Raw genomic sequence first — 21,217 nt, 5'->3', positions numbered from 1 at the left:
CAACGCAGGCGCACTGATGGCACTTTGCTCCAGCGCAGATACGTCGGCTGGGGCCGGCTGCGACGCAGGCGCACTGATGGCATCTAGCTCCAGCGCAGGTACGTTGGCTGGGGCCGGCTGCAACGCAGGCGCACTGATGGCACTTTGCTCCAGCGCAGGTACGTCGGCTGGGGCCGGCTGCAACGCAGGCGCACTGATGGCACCTAGCTCTAGCGCAGGCGCAGAGGACGGGCTCGGCTGTGACGCAGGCGCACTTTGCATGATCCGGGCGTCCCGCGAAGGAAAATTTTTCATCTTCCACCCCCCCCCCCCCCACAAAAAAAATCGAGTTTTATTTAAAATTCTCCCGGCGCCGGACCTTCCTCCTCCCGGGGCAGGACGGAGAGCGGGGCCCGGTTCGGAACTGACGGGACTGCCGTCTGACTCGGCAGAGACTCCGCCGCCTGCGGCCTGGATGCTCAGTTCTCGGGTAAGAGCAATGGGGCCACGGGGCCTGGGGGAGAGTGAGCGGGCCCCGGGGTGGGGGGAGGGGGAGAGAGGATCAGGGCCTTGGGGAGGGGGAGCGGAGTGTGAGGAGGACCCCCGGCCCTCGGGCAGTGAGGGGCACCCGGGGAACGGGATAAGGGAGGCCCCTGGGGAAGAGGCTCGAGGCCTTTCCGGGGCCGGGGGAGGGGGGGGTGGAGGGGAGAGACTGAGGGGATTAGGGGAAGGTGATGGGATCCGGCAAGTTTACAGCCTCGGGTGGTCTCTGAGGAAAATACATCCCTCACTTGGATTGCGACCCGAGGCCCATCCTCGGGGCTTCGTTCTGTTTCTCCAGCTCCGGCTGCCCTGAGCCTCCGAGGAGCCGTTATCACTCGCTGGGACAGAGCTGTCAGAACTTGCTGTGGGGAAAAAAAACACAAGGACAGAGCTCTGACCAGCTCCAGCAACCAGCACTGTTTGAAACTTTGCTTCTCCAGCCAAGATTATAGAACAACATTATCAATCGAATATATTTCTGGGGTACAGTACTGGTGGGGACAGGTCTGTCCCTGTATAACACTGGGGTACAGTCCTGGTGGGGACTGGTCTGTCACTGTATAATGCTGGGGTGCAGTACTGGTGGAGACAGGTCTGTCACTGTATAACACTGGGGTACAGTACTGGTGGGGACAGGTCTGTCACTGTATAACGCTGGGGTACAGTCCTGGTGGGGACTGGTCTGTCACTGTATAATGCTGGGGTGCAGTACTGGTGGGGATAGGTCTGTCACTGTATAACACTGGGGTACAGTACTGGTGGGGACAGGTCTGTCCCTGTATAACGCTGGGCTACAGTACTGGTGGGGACTGGTCAGCCGCTGTATAACGCTGGGGTACAGTACTGGTGGGGATAGGTCTGTCACTGTATAACACTGAGGTACAGTCTGGTGGGGACAGGTCTGTCACTATATAACACTGGGGTACAGTACTGGTGGGGACATGTCTGTTGCTGTATAACACTGGATTACAGTACAGGTGGCGACAGTTTTGGCATTATATCATGTTTTAGATTTAGGTTTATTATCACGTTTACAAAAATATGGTGTAAATTGTTTTTTGCATGTGCAAAGTGTCGTCATGCTCCAGCACCGTTCTCAAACACTGAATATAAAGGCTTTACTGCAGTAGAGATTTTTGTTCTCTCTTCTTCTTCCTCCTCCTCTGCTTCTCCTTCAGTCACTGTTTGACATCGGTTAGAGTCTCGGAACTGGGCTCCTCGGTCTGTGCATCAAGCTCAAAACTTGCTAATCAGGCTCTGGGCTCTTGGTTACTCCTGTGACTGCCACATCCGAACTGTGGCCATGGGCTTGGGGATGTGCGGGTTTTGTACCTCCTATTCCCTATCCAACACTCCTCCAGACATTGCTGCCTGTCTGCTATTTGTCCCTTTCGTCGATGCTTTTTCTTCTGCATGCGCCTAGACATAGCTGTGGATGGAGGGGTTCAGTGGCGGGGGATTAGGTCTGTTGCTTCATAATGCTGGAGGAACACAGCAAACCAGGCAGCATCAGGTGGTGGAGACGTCAATGTTTTGGGTGTAGCCCCTCTTCGGGTCCTGAAGGAGGGTTACACCTGAAACGTCGACTTCTCCACCACCTGATGCTGCCTGGCTTGCTGTGTTCTTCCAGCCTCCTGCCTGCCTACTTTGGATTCCAGCACCTGCAGGTTTTTTTGTCTCTTTTAATACTGGGGTACAGTACTAGTGGGGTCAGGCCACCATAATCGGTGACAGGTTTGTCCCCATATATCATTGGCTTGTTATAATTTTCGCTGGAAAAGCGCTTTTCCAGCAACACATTTTCAGCTCTGATCTCCAGCATCTGCAGTCCTCACTTTCTCCTTGTTATAATTTTCACCAATTCAGGAATCTTAACGTTTATTTCAAAGGAAATAGAGTATAAAACTGGGAGGTTTTGCTAAAAGTATACAAGGCAATAGTCAAACCACAGCTTGGAGCCCTGTGAACAGTTTTGGGCCCCTTACCTGAGGAAAGAAAGATTTGCTGGGATTGGAGACAGTCCAGCGATGGTTCGCTAGACTGATCTCAGGTATGGAGGGACTATCTTATGAAGAATGTTTGAGTAGATTGTACATGTACTCGTTGAAATTTAGAATAATGAGAGGAGATCTTGTTGGCTCATACAAGATTCTTAGGGGACTTGACAAGATTGATATGGAAAGTTTGTTCCTATTGTGGGAGATTCTAGGACCGGAGAGCACGATGTCAGAACATCATTTAAAATAGTTGAGGAAGAATTTCTTTTGTCAGAGGATAGTGAATCTGTGTACTTCCTTACTGCAGAGATATGTTGAGGTTGTGCCATTAAGTGCAATCAATGTTGGGATAGATTTTTAACCATTTCTAATCAAACGTTTCTAGTCTTGGGTCTGATTTTTGTGCTAATTCCCTTCAATCTCTCCTCTAATTAGTAACTCTCCAGCAGTGATTATAGTTACTTACTGTCTACTCCATCAAAGCTGCTTAACATTTTGTATTACCTTTACAACTTCCTGCTCTGACAGGAATGATTTCAGTTTCTGCAGAAGCTCCACATTCACTGATATGTGTGGAAAGGTGGTGGGTGCCTGGAATACGTTATCAATGGAGGTGGTAGAGGCGGACACAAGAGTTGTCATTTAAGATGTATCTAGACAGATACATGAATGGACAGGGAGCAGAGAGATACAGACCCTGAGAAAATAGCCGACATGTTTAGATAAATGACCTGGATCGACGCCGACTGAATGGCCTGTTCCTGTGCTGTAATGTTCTTTGTTCTTTGAATTACCTAATTTTTGGGACCTTTCTGGTAAATCTCCACTGCTCACCAAAACCTTGACATATTTCCTTACGAATACCCTGCAGAATTGTGCAGGTCATGCCAATTTTTGAATGTTTATCACCCTTGCTTTTGGATTGTGCGCAAAGCTAAGAAGCACTGTGTCCTGTCACCAATGATTTCCGTACATTATTCCATCCTTGAATCTTGTTTCAATTTGTACCATTGAATTTAAATTGCCTTTCCATATTCTTCCTACCAAAATGCGTCACTTCACGTTTTTCTGTATTAAATTCACCACTTTCTCTATGTTCTCCTGAAAACTGTTGCTAATCCACCTCTAATCATTCATTGTATTTCTCGGTTTTACATCATGTAGAAATTTTGCATTTGTGTCCTGCTGGGTAATGTATTGTCTTTTGACTCTTTCCCAGTTCTGTAACCATTCTACCACCATCCCTCTAGTGGGCTTAAATTTTGCCAACAAACTTGTTTAATGATATTTTATCAACTGCTGTTAGGAAGTCAGTATGCACATCAGCAACTGCTTTGTCTGCTGTTACTTCATCAAAAACCCTGTACAGTTTGTCAGATATGATCTGCCTCTAACAAATCCATGCTAAATAACTGTTTCTGGTACTTCACCTATTTCCAAGTGGAATAGAAGCATAGAAAGTAGTTGCAAGATTTGGCTATTTGGCCCAATGAACCTGTTCAATGTTCTCCATAATCATGGCTGTATCTCAACACCATACTTGCTCTCCCTCTAAGCCCGTTAAGTCCTTTAGTATTGAGAAAGCAATCTATTCAGATTCACTACCCTAATATGAGATTTCTGTCATCTCCATTCAGAAAGGCCGACTGTGTATCCTGAAACCAAGACACCTTTTTCTGGATTCCCCAGCTAGGGATTTCTTCATCCCTGTCTAGCCCTGTCAGCCTAGTGGTCCCAGAATGCATCCCATCCTGATTGGGTGACTATTTTAGTTTCAGCATTGCCAGCTGTTGATGTATTTCATTGAAACTTTTCCCTCTGATTCGGTAGCTTCCCCACAATGACATAGTTTGAGTTATACTACTGCCTGTTGATGTGGGTCTTGATACAAAGGTTGAAATATTTACAGAATAGATGCTTTCCACTGAATTAAAAATTCTAAGGAGAGGGGAGCATGAAAAATTTAAGGCCTTCAACAAGGATCCGCATGATAGACTGGTTAGGAAGGTTAGAACGCATGGAGTGGAGGGAGAGCTAGCAATTGGATAAAAAAAAAAGAGGGTGGTGGTAGAGTGTTGTTGTTTGCACCAGAGGCCTTTGACCAGCATTATAGCGCAAGAATCAATGCTGGGACTACAGTTGTCCATCATTTGTTTGAGAATGTAGGAGGCATGGTTTGTAAGTTTGGGGTTGAGACCAAATTTAGTGGCATAGGGGCAATGAAGAAGGTTATCTGAGAGTACAACAGGATCTTGATCAACTGTGCCATTGTGCAACGGAATGACGGATGCAGTTTAATGCAGATAAATGTGAGGTGTTGCATTTTGGTAAGACAGACCAGAGCAGGACTTAGACAGTTAATGGCAGGGCCCTGGTAGTATTGTCGTACAGAGAGACTGAGAGTGCAGATATGTAGTTTCTTGAAAGTGATGTCACAGGTAGACAGGGTGGTGAAGATGATGTTTGGCATATCAGTCAGAGAATCGAGTACAGGAGTTGGAACGTCATGTTACAGCTATGCAAGACATTGGTATAGTCTTGCATAATTCTGATCAGCCTGCTGTAGGAAGGATATTATTAAACTGGAAAAGGTGCAAAAAAGAATTGCCAGGATGTTAACAGGCCTGTTAGGTTTGAGTTATAATGAGAGGCTGGATAAGCTGGGACTTTTTCCCTGGAGTGTTGGAGACTGAGGGGTGACCTTATATAGACGTTTATAAAATCATGCGGGGCATAGATAAGGTGAATAGCCAAGGTCTTTTCCACACGGTATGAGAGACCAAAAGTGGAGAGCATAGGTTTAAAGTGAAAGGGGAAAAGTTTAAAAGGGACTCGAGGGGTGGTGTGTATATGGAGCTGCCAGAGGTAGAGGTGGGTGCAATTACAACATTTAAAAGACATTTGAATAGGTACATGGATAGGAAAGATTGCATGACTCTATTAAACGTAAAGCCAAGACAGGTCAGAAGATTGGAAATAATTTTTTAAAAAGTAAAGAATGAGTTCAAACAATAATGCAAAAATTAGGGTATGAGAGTAAAGCTAGCTAGAAATATAAATGCAGGTAGTAAAACTTCCTTTAGATTTTAAAAGAAAAAAAAATTAACAAGGTAACATTCCAGCTATGGAAAGTGGGTCGAGGGATTTAACACAGCAATGGAAATTGAGATGGCAGAGGAACTGAGTGGTCATTTGGCATTGGTTTTCATTATAGAGGATACACCTAATATACCAGACATGGAAGGAAGGGAGGAACTCAATAAAATTGCAATCAGCAGGGAAATGGTACTAAGTAAATTGTTGGAGCTAGATTAGAGTGGTGCTTGAAAAGCACAGCAGGTCAGGCATCATCCGAGGAGCAGGAAAATCGACATTTCGGGCAAAAGCCATTCCCGATGAAGGGCTTTTGCCTGAAATGTCGATTTTCCTGCTCCTCGGATGTTGCCTGACGTGCTGTGCTTTTCCAGTACGACTACTAGACTCTGATCTCCAGGGAGAAAGTGAGGTCTGCAGATGCTGGAGATCAGAGCTGAAAATGTGTTGCTGGTAAAGCACAGCAGGTCAGGCAGCATCCAAGGAACAGGAGAATTGATGTTTCGGGCATAAGCCTCTGATCTCCAGCCTCTGCAGTCCTCACTTTTGCCAAATTATTGGAGCTTTCTACTGATAAGGTCCAAAGTTCTGGTGGACTTCGTTCTTGAGCCTTAAAGAAGGGGCTAGTGAGATAGTCATTGCATTGGTTTAGTTTTCCAAAATTCTTTACATGTGGCAGCATTCTATTGGATCAGAAAATAGTGAATGTGAATCCTTTCATTGAACAAAGAAGGGAGAAAGAGAGCAAGAAACCCCAGATGAGTTAGCTCAACACCTGTCATAACAAATGTGTTAGAAGCTATTAAAGACATTAGAGCAAGGCAGGGTAATTAGAAAGAGTGAACGTGATTTTGTGAAAGGGAAATCATGTTTAACCAATTTATTGGAATTCCTCTAAGAAATGGCACATGTAGATAAAGGGGAAACCAATGAATGCACTATCCTCAGATTTTCAGAATTCATTTGTTAAAATGGTACATCAAATGGTTTTCCAGAAAATAAAAGCTCATGGCGTAAGCTTAGTGTATTAGCTTGGATAGAAGATTGGCTGGTTTACAGGAAACAGAGAAAGCATAAATACATTTTTGGTTGGCAATATGTAACAAATTGTGTACTGCAGGGTTTAGAGCTGGGACTCCAACCTTTTACAATTTTATATGAATCACTCTGATGAAGGGATCGAAGTTATGTTTGCTAAATTTGTTGACGTAGGTAAAGACATCAGATTTATGAAATGACATTTGTGAACAAGATGGGTTTTTATAACAAGTATTGATTGTTGTTATGAGTAGCTTTACATTCCAGATTTATGAGTTGAAAGTAAATTCCACCATCTGCCATACTGGGATATGTGTTTGTGCCTCCAGAGCATTAGCCTCGGCCCCAGAATTCCTGGTCCAGTGGCATGAGTGAAAGGGCCTATTTCCGTGCTTTGTAACCTATGATTCTGAAATGGGTAGTATAGTGGACAGTGAAGAAAGGTTATTTAAATTTGCAGAGATCTTAATCATTTGGGCTAGTGGGCCAAGGAGTGGCAGTGGTAGATAAATATAAGGTTTCCAGTGACATTATCACTCACCACTGTCTCCCTTCAAATGTTTGTACACAATGCTGGGCAGAATGAAGGACATGTGAATGTGTCACAATCTATATGATGCTTAACTTCAACAATGGTGATTGCTGAATAAATATATTCTGTAAATTTGCAAGATAAATTTCTGTTAAACTGTTTGTACGAGGCATCTGATAAGATCAGAATTGTTAATACATACCGCTAATAGCAAGGCAGTATTCCATGCAACAGATTTGTTTACGCACTAGTTTGTACAATGTTTTTGTTGGCAGCAGGACTGCAATAAGGAGGAAAACTGGGTGTGTGAAATGGTGTCATGGACCTATGAACTGTGCAGCTCTGGCTCAATAATATAAGCAAACTTTGTATTTCGAAACTTGGATTGTGTCTGGTGAGAATGTGCTTTGAACTGTGTGATGCAGGTGAAGTAATGCTAGTTAGAAAGCTAACATACTTGGGGTGGTGATGACTTTCCTCCCAAGAAGTATTATTGTGATTCAATCCCCGATAGTTGTGCTATAAGATGAAAGACTGGGGGATTCTTCAGTAAGCTGTGGTTTTCATTTTCAAAAATATGTATTAATGGCTGTTTTATTTATATATTCCTCATGTTTCGCCTACCTGGTGAAATATAGATTATGAAATTTGTTTGTGTACAAACAACAGAATAATTGGTAGTTTGAAAGCAGCCTGTAGACTCTCATCTGAGGATTTCTGGGCTGTCTGTGTTCTGCACATGCCAAATTCCGATTAACCAATGACAGGACTGATCTGATGGTGTCTCATGTAGTAACCAGTTTGTGTGACTGCGAGCCAAATCCAAACAGATTTGCTGAATTCAGAGCCGAGGAGAATGGACACTTTTTTTCAATACTTGTCATAATTTGTGTCACAATTATGTAAATAGTTCATTTGATTTATGTGCAACTAAAATAATTAGCTAAAAGACTAAAAGTATGAATTGAGTTCATGTTTACATTACATAAAACAGGATTATATATTGATGGTGGTGCACCACAACAGTAGCATGTGGGTGTTTATGGACAGCAGTGTGGTTCTGGATAAGCTGCTTCTCCAGGAAGCACTTTCATCTTGAGCACATAGGTTTGTTAAAGGAGAACAAGATGCGGGCACTGTATGGCATCGGGGAGAATGAGTGTTATCTAGCCACTTTGATCCAGCAGCCTATCACAGCCCTTGGGTTGGGAAATGGTACAAATTTTCTCAAGGGCAGGAGGATGCAATTGAGCTATAGAGGTCTTGAGTGCAGTCCTGCTCTGGGGTAGCTTCTTATACTGGGGATGCTAGAAATCTGAAACAAACATAGAAAATCCTGGAAAAACCGAGCAGATTTGGCAGCATCTGTGGAGAAGGAAACAGTTAATGGTTTGAATCTGCTTTGTCTCATTGGGCTGTAGAAATACTGATTTGTGTTTTCATTGAAAGTACAATTATTGTATTCAGCAAGTCTTTGCTTGCTGCCTTAAGACTGTGTGCTTTTTACCTGGGCTGTTAAAAATTATGAGAAGCTTTTGTGAAATCTTACAGCACAGGAGCAGACTGTGCAACCCATCATGTCTGTACTGGCTATTTTGACCTACTCCTCAGATTATTGTGTAAATCTCTGCAAATATTTTCTGTTCAGGTTTATGACAAATTCTGTTTTGAAAATGACAATTTCCCTTCTGGCCAATTTATCTCACAAGTGTGTCTCTTGGTCAATTAATTAAGCAAACATTTTATTAACCGACACCTATAGGACCAGGAGAGTTGATAAAATATTTTGGGGAATCAAGAGTTGCGCATAATCAATGTAAAACACACTAAATAATAGAAACTGAATGCTGGGGGTATATACATCACCATTATACTTTTTAACAGCATAAATCACAGAAATAATAATGCAACTTTGCCTTAAATAAAACTTAATGGCAGAGAGCTTTCTCACTCACACCCTCAAGTGATTACTTGGACATTGTTGTAGATCGCCGTATTTGAGGAGAAATTCAATCAACTGTTGCTATTTCATGTGGTCATTCAATTGAACAATAAGTATATTCACACTGAAGTAAATAAATTAAAAACTGTAATAATTGGTCAGAATAATACACTAAGCTATGTGGACTTTAAGGTATATAATTTTTGCTGGTTTATCAAGAGTGCAGGTTAAAACAATGTTTGCTGTGTTACCAACCAGGTTAGAGATCATTATTAAAATAACAAAAGGGAGTAGGGTTTTTTCTCACAGAGGGAATAGTAAGTGCGTTACTAAAACAGTGGAACAGAAAACAGAATACCTTTTCAAAGGGAAATTGATGAATAATGAAAAAAAAAATTTAACGGGTTTATGTCTCCTCGTTCTGCTGCGTTGTAAGTACTCTCCCACAGTATTCTGAGAATTCTCCGAGGCATTTTTAGCATTAAGATCCACTCTGGTGATTTCTTTTCTCCATTCATCTCCTGTATTCTTCCTGCTAAAGTGCATAAACTGGCATGTTCCCACATAATCCGTCTGCCAAGATTCTGCCTGTCTTTATCCCTCTGCAGGCTTTTTGTGTCATTCTCATCACTTGCCTTTCCACCTATTCTTGTATAATTGTAAATTTCACAATAGTACATAAACCTACCACATCCAAGTCGTGAATATATATTTCATGGTAAATATTGTGATCCCTGTGGCCCTGCACTTTTCCCTGTGGCATTCCACTATTTACAGATTACTATCCTGAGAATGACACCTTCTCCTGTTAGTTATCCCAATGCTTCTTTTGTTGGTCCATTCTCTCCATGCTAACGTAAGACTTTTAACCCCAGGGATTCTTATTAAATAGTTCAGCATGTGTATTATTAACCACCTTTTGGAAATCCAAATATATTACATCAACTGGTTCTCCTTTATCTATCCTGCTTGTTACCATCACAAAGAATACTAATTAATTTGTCAGGCATGATTACCCTCATGAAGCTATGTTGATGTGTTGAATAAAATTGTGTACTTTTAAATGTTCTGTAAGTATTTTTATCATGGGCTCTAATATTCTCCCAGTGACATATTAAACTATTTAGTGTCTGGTCTTCATTTAACTGGTTTCTATCTCATACGGTTAAAATCTGAAATACATTATGGATCCCAGCTCCTGAAAAATCTGAGTCTTATCAAACCTAAAAGTCATCAAATTAGTGACGCCTCTGAGTCTCACCTTTTTGCGTCAGTGGCTGTTTGCCATGTGCATATTTGTGATATTTCATGATAGAAATACATCATCATACTCTGTCAATCCTCGTGAAACACATTCTGATTCATCTTATTTTTAGATTACATTACAGTGTGGAAACAGGCCCTTCGGCCCAACAAGTCCACACCGACCCGCCGAAGCGTAACCCACCCATACCCCTACATTTACCTCTTACCTAACATTGCAGGCAATTTAGCATGGCCAATTCACCTGACCTGCACAACTTTGGACTGTGGGAGGAAACCGGAGCACCCGGAGGAAACCCGCGCAGACACGGGGAGAATGTGCAAACTCCACACAGTCAGTCGCCTGAGGCGGGAATTGAACCCAGGTCTCTAGCGCTGTGAGGCTGCAGTGCTAACCACTGTGCCACCGTGCCGCCCACAGAAGTGTTGAAGCTTTAGTTTTAACGTTGAGTCATGGAACTGTTATGATGATTGCTTTCACTTGATCTGTTTGTATTCATTTTCCTTCCTTCTCCCAAGAGGTTGTATGGTTTTGGGTAGGTTGGGGAATGTAGGTATTGTGGTGTACTAGGTATCACAGCTGTATGGGACAACTTGAAAGAGCCAGGGTTTATTTTATCCATCATTGTTTGTATGCTGACTCTAAAGTTTGATATATCTTAAACCCAACAGAGTGTGCATGCACAGCATCTCCCACAGTATCAAGGGACTCCTATTGTATCAGTTGAGAAGCAGGTGGTTCTGGTTGGTCAGCAATGAATGGTTTTTAGCAATTTTACCTGAAGTTGAGAGACAGCTCTACCTTTGGGAATCCTTGTTGTCTACACTTACGCAAAGCTAGGTGAACTTATTTATGCACAATATCTTTTGAAAGGTATTTAAATGACTGTCTAAGCTTTAATACTGAACTTTTTTTGCATATTTGCTCAGGGGATGTGGGTGGCACTGGCTAGACCAGCAATTATTGCTGTTCCCTAATTGCTCTGGACTTAGTGGCGATGTACTGCCTTCGTGAACTGGTGTAGTCCTTGGGATGGAGGGGCACCCAGTGCTGTTAGGGAGGGAATTCCCGGATTTTGACCTTGCAACACTGATGGAATTGAGATGTTGTTCAAAGTCAGGATGGTGGTGAGGCTTGGAGGGAAACTGTTGTTAGTCATGTTCCCAAGCTACCCTTATCCTGCTAGATGGTCGAGTTCACAGGTTCGGATGCAGGAACTTGGTGAGGTACTATCATGCATTCTGTAGGTGATATACCTGGCTACCGCTGTGTGTTAGTCGTTAAAGAAGGTGGTAGATGGGATGTTAACCAAACGTGCTGCTTTGTCCTAATGGTGCCGAGATGCTTGAGTGTTATTGGAGCTGCGTCCATCCAGGCAAGTGGGGAATATTCCATCACACAAGACTTGTGCCTTGCAGATGGTGGACAGGATTTGGAGAGACAGGGAATGATTCCTCTGACCTGCTCTTGTAGCCACGGTATTTTGTACGGCTATTCGAATTCGGTCAATGGTAACCCATTGTTCTGTATATACTGTTGAATGTCAAGGGCGAATAGTTCATTCACTTTTGTTGAAGGTTATTGCTGAGCACCAATGTGACATGGATATTACTTACCACTTATTGCCAAGTCTGAATGTTGTTTAATTTGGAGAGTTATGGAGTCATACAGCGTGGAAATAGATCCTTTGGCCCAACTTGTCCATGCTAACCAAGTTTCTTAATACATAGAACATAGAACATAGAAGAATACAGCGCAGTACAGGCCCTTGGGCCCTCGATGTTGCGCCGATCCAAGCCCACCTAAACTACACTAACCCACTATCCTCCATATACCTATCCAATGCCCTCTTAAATGCCCATAAAGAGGGAGAGTCCACCACTGTTACTGGCAGGGCATTCCATGAACTAACAACTCGCTGAGTGAAGAACCTACCCCTAACATCAGTCCTATATCTACCCCCCCTTAATTTAAAGCTATGCCCCCTTGTAATACCCGACTCAATACGCGGGAAAAGGTTCATACTGTCGACCCTATCTAACCCCCTAATCATCTTGTACACCTCAATCAAGTCACCCCTAAACCTTCTTTTCTCTAGTGAAAACAGCCCCAAGTGCCTCAGTCTTTCCTCATACGATTTTCCTTCCATACCAGGCAACATCCTGGTAAACCTCCTCTGCACCCGTTCCAATGCCTCCACATCCTTCCTATAGTATGGCGACCAAAACTGCACACAATATTCCAGATGCGGCCGTACCAGAGTCTTATACAACTGCATCATGACCTCAGGACTCCGGAACTCAATTCCTCTACCAATAAAAGCCAGTACGCCATATGCCTTCCTCACCGCACTATTTACCTGAGTGGCAACTTTCAGAGATCTGTGTACATGGACACCAAGATCCCTCTGCTCATCCACACTACCAAGTATCCGACCATTAGCCCAGTACCCCATCTTTTTGTTATTCTTCCCAAAGTGAATCACCTCGCACTTAGCTACATTGAATTCCATCTGCCACCTTTCTGCCCAGCTCTGCAGCTTCTCTATATCCTGCTGTAACCTGCCACATGCTTCCTCACTGTCAACAACTCCTCCGACTTTCGTATCATCCGCAAACTTGCTCACCCAACCTTCTAACCCCTCTTCCAGGTCATTTATAAAAATGACAAACAGCAATGGTCCCAAAACAGATCCTTGTGGAACACCGCTAGTGACGGCACTCCATGAAGAAACTTTGCCATCAACTACTACCCTCTGTCTTCTTCCATCCAGCCAATTTCTAATCCAAACCTCCAACTCACCCTCAATGCCATATCTCCGTATTTTCTGCAGTAGCCTACCATGGGGAACCTTATCAAACGCCTTACTAAAATCCATATATACCACATCTACCGCTTTCCCCTCATCAACCTCCTTCGTCACCTTTTCAAAGAATTCAATAAGGTTTGTGAGGCACGACTTGCCCTTCACAAAACCATGCTGACTAAACTGAATTAGTTCAATTTTTCCTGTGTTTGGCCCATATCCATGTACCTGTCCAAATGCTGTAATTATGCTTACCTCTATTACATCCTTTGACAACTTGTTCCATTTATGCATAACCCTCTGTGTGAAAAAAATTGCTCTTCAGGTCCTTTTTTAAAAATCTTTCCCCTCACTTTAAATGTGTGCTCTCTACCCTGGGGAAAAGACCTTGGCTATTCAGCTTATCTGTGCCCCTCATGATTTTGTCAACCTCTGTATCGTCATCCCTCAACCTCCTGCAATCCAGGGGTAAAAAAAAACCCAAGTGTTTCCAGCCTCTTGTTATAATTCAATCCATCAGTCTCAGTAACATTCTTGCATTTTATTTGCACCCTTTCCAATTTAATAACATCCTTCCTTTGGCAGGGTGACCACAGTACTCCAAATGTGGTCTCATCAATGTCTTGTACAGCCATAACATGACATCCTAACTCTTTTACTCAGTGCTCCAACCGATGAAATGTGCCAGATGCTGCCTCCCCAGACTGTTTATTTGTGACGTCACTTTCGAGGAACCATGTACCTGCACTCCTCGGTGTCTCTGTTTGATAACGTTCCCCATTTAACTTTGCAAGTCTTGCCCTGGTTTGACTTAACCAAAATGCAATGCATTGCATTTATCAGCATTAAATTCCATCTGTCATTCCTCAGTCCCTAGCCCAGTTGGTAAAGATCTCTTGCGTAACCTCCTGCAATGTCCACTATTCCACCAATTTCGGTGTCATCTGCGAACTTACTAACTGTGTCTCCTATATTCTCACCCAAATAAACGATGAAACAATGGATCCAGCACTGATCCTTCTGGCTCACTGCTGGTCACAGGCTTACAGACTGAACAACACTCCTTTACCACCAACCTTTGAATTTTACCATCAAGCCAATTTTTTATCCAGTTGGCTAGCTCTACTGGATCCCATGGTGGTTTAACCTTACTAAGCAGCCTATAATGCGTATCCTTGCCAAAGTCTATATAGATAGTGTGTACTTGTGATGCAACTGCAATATGCCAACTTCTGTGAACGGCCAAAATTTATTAAGCAAGGACAAGCTTTGGAGGAACCCTTAACACTCTTGGCCAGGCTTGTGAAGCCATGTTAGGAGATCTCTGAACATAGGAACAGTTCTTCCTTTATACAAAATCTTTATGTCACAGTCACTAATCCCCACAAGACAACCCCTAGCCACTGCCCCACAGTCACATGTCACTCAAGACACAACGTAGTGACCTGATCGTCTCCAGAAACAATATAATGTAAATCATCCCTTAATGGAAGACCTGGTGTAAATTGTATTTTTAACTACAGGTTGTGGTCAGAATTCCAACTGCAATGTTCTTCTTGACTCTGAATAGGGGATGATGTAAATGGCTCTGAGTGGCAAGGGATGGCAATGTAAGTTCACTTTGAATAACTAGGAAATGGCCATGTAAATGACAAGAGATGTGAATTCCTTACATTCTACATCTAGGACAGAGACATACCACCTACCCTAGGGTATTCAATTTCTTGCAGGTCAGCAGAGCAAATTAACCCCTTAACATTTCATTCTGCTCTGCTTTCATCAATCTTCTTTGTCACCTCTTCAAAAAAGGAGAAAGTGAGGACTGCAGATGCTGGAGATCAGAGCTTAAAAATGTGTTGCTGGAAAAGCGCAGCAGGTCAGGCAGCATCAAAGGAACAGGAGAATCGACGTTTCGGGCATAAGCCCTTCTTCAGGATTCCTGAAGAAGGGCTTATGCCCGAAACGTCGATTCTCCTGTTCTTTTGATGCTGCCTGACCTGCTGCGCTTTTCCAGCAACTCATTTTTAACCTCTTTAAAAAAACTCAATCAAGTTTGTCAGACAAGATTTCCCATGGGCAAAGCCATGCTGATAAGCCCTAATCAGTCGTTGCCTTTCCAAATGCCTGTAAATCCTGTATCTGAGAATCCCCTCCAACAACTTACCCAGCACTGACATGAGGATCATTGGTCTGTAGTTGCCTGGCTTTTCCTTGCAGCTGCCTTTCTTAAGTGTTGGCACAACACTAGCTCCCCTCCAGTCTTCTGGCACCTCAGTGACTATTGATGATACAAATATCTCTGCTGGGAGCCCTGCAAGTTCTTTCCTAGCTTCACAACTATGTCCTGGGATACACTTGAACAGGTCTCAGGATTTAACTATCTTTCTGCATTTTAAAACCTCCACCATCTCCATTTCTGTAATTTGAACTCTTTTCAAGACATCATTATTTATTTCCCTAGCTTCCATGTCTTCCTGTACAGGAAATACTGATGTAAAATATTTGTTTACCATCTCACCCAGCTCCTGTGAGTTCCATATTGAAATGGCCTTCTTGATCGTTAAGGGACCGTATTCACTCCATAGTTACTCTTTTGCCCTAAACATACTTGTCGACCCTCTTTGGATTCTCCTTAACTTTATCTGTCCAAGCTATCTCACGTTGCGTTTTTGCTGTCTTGGTTTCTCTCTGAGGTGTACTCCTACACCCCCCCCACACACACACACACACCCCTCAAGGAATTCACTTGGTCTGTCTTCTTCTTGACCAGATGCTCAATATCTCTAGTCATCCAGTGTTCTCTACTCGTGCTAGTCTTTCCCTTCACATTAAAAGGAACATGCTGTCCCTGAATTCTCGTTAGCTCGATTTTGACAGAGTTCCATTTGCTAGATATCCCCTTACCTGCAAATAGACTCCTCCAGTCCACTTTTGAAAGTTCCTATCTAATACCATCAAATTAGCTTTACTCCAATCTAGAACTTTAAACTTGTGGACCAGGCCTATCCTTTTCCATAGCTATTTTAAAACTTACAGAATTGTGTTCACTGGTTCTAAAGTGCTCCCTCAGTCACTTGCCCTTCCTTATTTCCCAAGTGAAGGTCAGATTTTGCTGCTCCTCTAGTAGGACTGTGTACACATTGATTGAGAGTTTTCTTGAACACAATTAGCACATTCCTCCCCATCTAAACCCTTAACATGATGGCAGTCCTAGTCTATGTTTGGGAAGTTAAAGTCCCTTACTGTTACAACCTTGTTATTCTTACAACTATCTGCGATCTCCCTACATATTTGCTGCTCAATTTCCTGTTGACTATTGAAGGCCCTAGTGCTTGGACGTGGTGGCTGTGGTGAGTTACTGCACCCAGGTCCTAGAATACCTTGCAGTAAAGTACCACCCGTACTACCTGCTACGCGAGTTCACCTCTGCTATCTGACAGCGGTCTACATCCCACCCCATGCAGATGTGAAGACTGCACTTGACAAAGTATACAACACTACAGTCTTGAGACAGAATACCCTGCGGCCTTGTTCATTATAACCATGATTACAACCAGGCCAATCTCAAAAACATGCTGCCAGAATACCATCCACATGTCTCCTGTCCCACCAGAACTCTAAACATTCTTGACTATTGCTATACAACCATCAAAGATGCCTACTGCCCTGTCCACATTCTGGAGAATCAGATCACAATGCTGTGCTCCTTGTCTCAGCCGACAAGCAGAAATTGAAGTGTGAGATTACCTCCGATTACAACGGGATTGTGATCAGATGGACCAATGGGCTGAGGAGTGGCAGATGGAGTTTGATTTAGATAAATGCGAGGTGCTGCATTTTGGAAATACAAATCAGAGCAGGACTTACACACTTAATGGTAAGGTCCTAGGGAGAGTTGCTGAACAAAGAGACCGTGGAGTGCAGGTTCATAGTTCTTGAAAGTGGAGTCGCAGGTAGATAGGATAGTGAAGAAGGCGTTTGTTTTTTATTGGTCAGAGTATTGAGTACAGGAGTTGGGAGGTCACGTTGCGGCTTTACAGGACATTGGTCAGGCCACTTTTGGAGTATTGCATGCAGTTCTGGTCGCCCTCATATTGGAAGGTTGTTGTGAAACTTGAAAGGGTTCAGAAAAGATTTACAAAGATGTTGCCAGGGTTGGAAGGTTTGAGCTATAGGGAGAGGCTGAATAGACTTGGGCTGTTTTCCCTGGAGCGTCGGAGGTTGAGGGGTGACCTTAGAGAGGTTTATAAAATCATGGGGGGCATGGATAGGGTAAGTAGACAAGGTCTTTTCCCTGGGGTGGGGGAGCCCAGTTTTGAGCAGGTCTTCTCCTTGAAGTCGATTCCATTTAGCATGTTGGTTGTGCAGTGCAACACACTGGATCATAATGTGAAGGGTTTACTAATTTTCACTTTTATTGTCCTGAAAATCTTCTGTTCATTCCCCTTACTATATTTAGCTGTATAAGTCAGATATCCAGTCCATATGCTAACTTGTCTCTGATTTATTTTTTCCTGTCATGGTTTGCCAAGTTTGCCAATTGAAGACGTTATTATCATGTGCGATCGACCTTTCCTGAAGACTTTACCCCGGGCTTCTTTATCCATTTGCCTTATTCTCCCTTTGATGTACTTTGATTTTCTTGACATGTCTTTTGCTGGCATCTTATGCAAATACTCCTTAAATGTTTTCACATATTGATTATGTAACTGCAAGCATATATTGTGATATCATCGAAACTTCCTGTATTTTAATTAACCTTAGCCTGCTTCGAAGAAAAGTGAGCGGATGACCCTGAATAGCCTAAGTGTTTCTAAGCCCTTGTTATTCTGAATGCTCATGTAGCAGCACAAAATACAGTGACTTATAATTACTTGATAATATTCATCTCCCTTTCTTCCAGTAATCTGAATGGTTTTGATAAAGTGAATTTACTTAATCAAAATAACAACATTATTCATGGTGGTAATGCACTCGAACATGTATGACACAAAGAATGGTGAAGTTGTGAATTGGATAGAAGGTTGTTAAAGGATACAGCGGCATGTAGATCAGTTGCAGGTATGGGCGAAGAAATGATGGCATTTAATCTGGGCAAGTGTGACATTCAGGGAAAATGTACAGTTAATGGCAGAGCCCTTAACGGCATTAACATACAGTGGGATCTTGGGGTCCTCGTCCATCCCCCCTTGAAAGTGGCCAGGCAAATAGATATGCTGGTAAAGAAGGTCCGTGATATGCCTGCATGCTTGCCAGCATGGAATACAAAAGCCAGGAAGTGATGTTGCAGTTTTATAAAACTTTGGTTCGGCTGCACTTAAAACATTTTGTTCAGTTCTGGTTGCCACATTACTTGAAGGATGTGGAGGCTTTGGGAAGGGTGCAGAAGAGGTTCACCAGGATACTGCCTGGATTAGATCTTTAGATTTAACTTTGGACAGAAGGGGATTGCACATATTTTCTAAACAGCCTGATCAGCGATATTGTGAAATATTTAGAACAGATGGGACTTGAACCTAGACCCCTGGCTCAGAGACAGAATCACTGTGCCTCAAATGCCCCAGAAGGTGATTGTATGGAATGACATATCAGGGAGGCATAAGAGCTGATTGAATCAAAAATTCAAGAGGTAGTTGGATAGACTTGAGAGAAGTTTGTCAGAGTCACAATTGGATATAACATTTCTTACACATTTGACTAGCCACGTGAAACAGAGGATCATTGCCTCACTCTCTCTCAAAATCCCTCTTTTCCAGTAGTACTCCAGTCTTTGATACATGTCCTTAATTAAAATACATAAATGAGAATGATGCCCAGTTCCTATTTTCTGCTTCTACTCTGCAGTTTGACTAATTGGGGTGGAGTGATGATAATTAACCTGGGCTAAAGCCTTTTCATCCCACTAAAATTAACTAATTAACAGATGCACCCCTCTGTTCCAAGCCAGATAGAGTCTGTTGAAATGTTGTATGAATCTTCAGTCCAGGGTCTAACTTGTCCATGCTGACCAGGTTTCCCAAACTGAACTAGTCCCATTTCTCGGCATTTGGTCTATATCTATCTGAGCCTTTTCTATCTATGTACCTGTCCAAATATCTTTTAAAAGTTGTAACAATACCTGCATCTACCACTTCCTCTGGCAGTTCATTCTATATGTGCACCACCCTCTGTGTGAAACCATTGCCCTTCAGGTCCTTCCCTTTTAAATCTTTCCCCCCTCACCTTAAACCTATACTGTCTAGTTTTAGACTCCCCTACCCTGAGAAAAGACCTTTGCTTTTCACCTTATTTATGTCTCTAACTTTTTTATAAATGTCAATAATGTTACCCCTCAACCTTTAATTTCCAGGTAAAAAAATGTTTCAGCCTATCTAGCCTCTCCTTATAACTTAAACCCTCCAGTACCAGTAGAATCTCTTCTGTATCCTTTCCAATTTAATAATATCCTTCTTATTCTTTTGGTTTTCTGAAAAGTACCTGCTCATTATCATTTTACTGTTTGTGGAGGCTTGATGTGACCAAATTGATTGCCACATTTACTGTGTTATTGGTGGTTCACGTCGGTTTTTATCATGTTGAATGGTTATTCAATGTATAGTATCTGAATGAATCAATACGCTGGAATCTGTGCTTTGCAGTTCTCCAGACATTAAAAGTACCCTTGGTCATGACTGGTGGAGGGAATCAACCAGTGATGAGGAAAAATCTGGCAACTGACTGGGTGAATGAGGCACCAGCACCTGAGCATGCTGCAAATACAGTGATGCAAAATGTCTGGATTTTCTGTACCTTATGACACTTCAAGCTATGCCAGTTACAATCAGATAAGAGAGTTATTGATGAACAGTTAGGCTGAAAAGGAAGCAGTGACATCTCAACTGGCCTGTCAACATTTCCCCATATAGTTGGGTCATTTAATCTCGTCTCATGAAAATAAACATTGGGGAAAAGCTGTGTGATGGTGCTATAATGCTGTAGGGTCCTAAGACAGATGCAGAAGCAGGCCATTCAGTCTATTGAGTGTGCTCTGCTACCCAATGAAATCGTGGCTACTCTCATAATCATCAATTCCACCTTCCTGCCTTTTCCCTGTAACTCTTGACTGCCTTACTGATTAAAATTCTGTCTATCTCGGTCTTGAATATACTAAATGACCCAATCTTAATAGCTCTCTGTGGTAAAGAATTTCGCAAATACACTACCCTCTGAGGGAAGAAATTCATTCCTCATTTTTGTCCTAAAAGGGTGACTACTTATTCTGCGATTGTGCCCTCTGGACCCACCCTCTCCCACAAGAAAAAGAAAAATCGCTGCATCCCCCTGTCAAGTCCCCCTAAGAACCTTGTAACTTTCAAGGTCACCTCTCATTCTTCTAAACTCCAATAAGTTAGTACCACCAACCTTTCTAACCTCTCCTCATCAGACAGTCCTTCCAAACTTAGTATCAGCCTTTTGACCCTTCTCTGGGCTATGTCCAATGCCAATATATCTGTGCTTAGATAAGAGGATCGAAACAATGGGCTCATTAGTGCCTTGTATAGTTTGAAGAAGGCTATTTTTATTTTATATTCCATTCACTTTGAAATAAAGGCCAGTATTCTATTTTCCTTCCCTATTCCTGCTTAATTGTATGTTAGCCTTTTGTGAATTATATATGAGGACTCCCAAGTCCCATGTGTTGTAATCTTTCTCCATTTAAATAATATTCATTTCTTTTATACTTCATGCCAAAGTGCACAACCTCACATTTTCCCACATGATATTCCATTTGACCCCCCACCAAGTTTTTTGCCCAATCACTTAACCTGCCCCTATCCCTCTGCAGACTCATTGCCATCCTTGCTACTTGCCTTCCAACCTATTTTTGTCATCTGCGGGCTTGGTTAGAATACATTCACTTCCCTTAACCGAGTCATCAATATATATTGTTAATAATTGTGGCCAGCCACTGTCCCTGTGGTGCTCTACTTGTTACAGGTTGCCACCCTGAAATTCCCCACCTACTCTTTCTTTTAGTTACCCA

At 42.7% G+C, this 21,217-nt stretch overlaps 1 protein-coding gene across 1 annotated transcript in view; it reads left to right on the top strand.

Moving 5' to 3' along the window:
* Positions 1-306: 306 nt before the first annotated feature.
* map3k2 (mitogen-activated protein kinase kinase kinase 2) overlaps positions 307-21,217 on the top strand; it is a 122,352-nt gene continuing 101,441 nt past the window's right edge. Inside the window, exon 1 of the mRNA XM_087989414.1 lies at positions 307-469. The gene's annotated coding sequence lies outside the window, so the exon portion shown is untranslated. The remainder of the gene's footprint in view (positions 470-21,217) is intronic.

The sequence above is a fragment of the Chiloscyllium plagiosum genome, unplaced genomic scaffold, assembly GCF_037043375.1.
Source record: "Chiloscyllium plagiosum isolate Xiang-an unplaced genomic scaffold, Cpla_swu_hap1 HiC_scaffold_7, whole genome shotgun sequence".
In the NCBI taxonomy this organism is placed as follows: Eukaryota; Metazoa; Chordata; class Chondrichthyes; order Orectolobiformes; family Hemiscylliidae; genus Chiloscyllium; species Chiloscyllium plagiosum.
The sequence above is the reverse complement of the archived record's forward strand: the minus strand, read 5'-3'. Positions and strand labels throughout refer to the sequence as shown.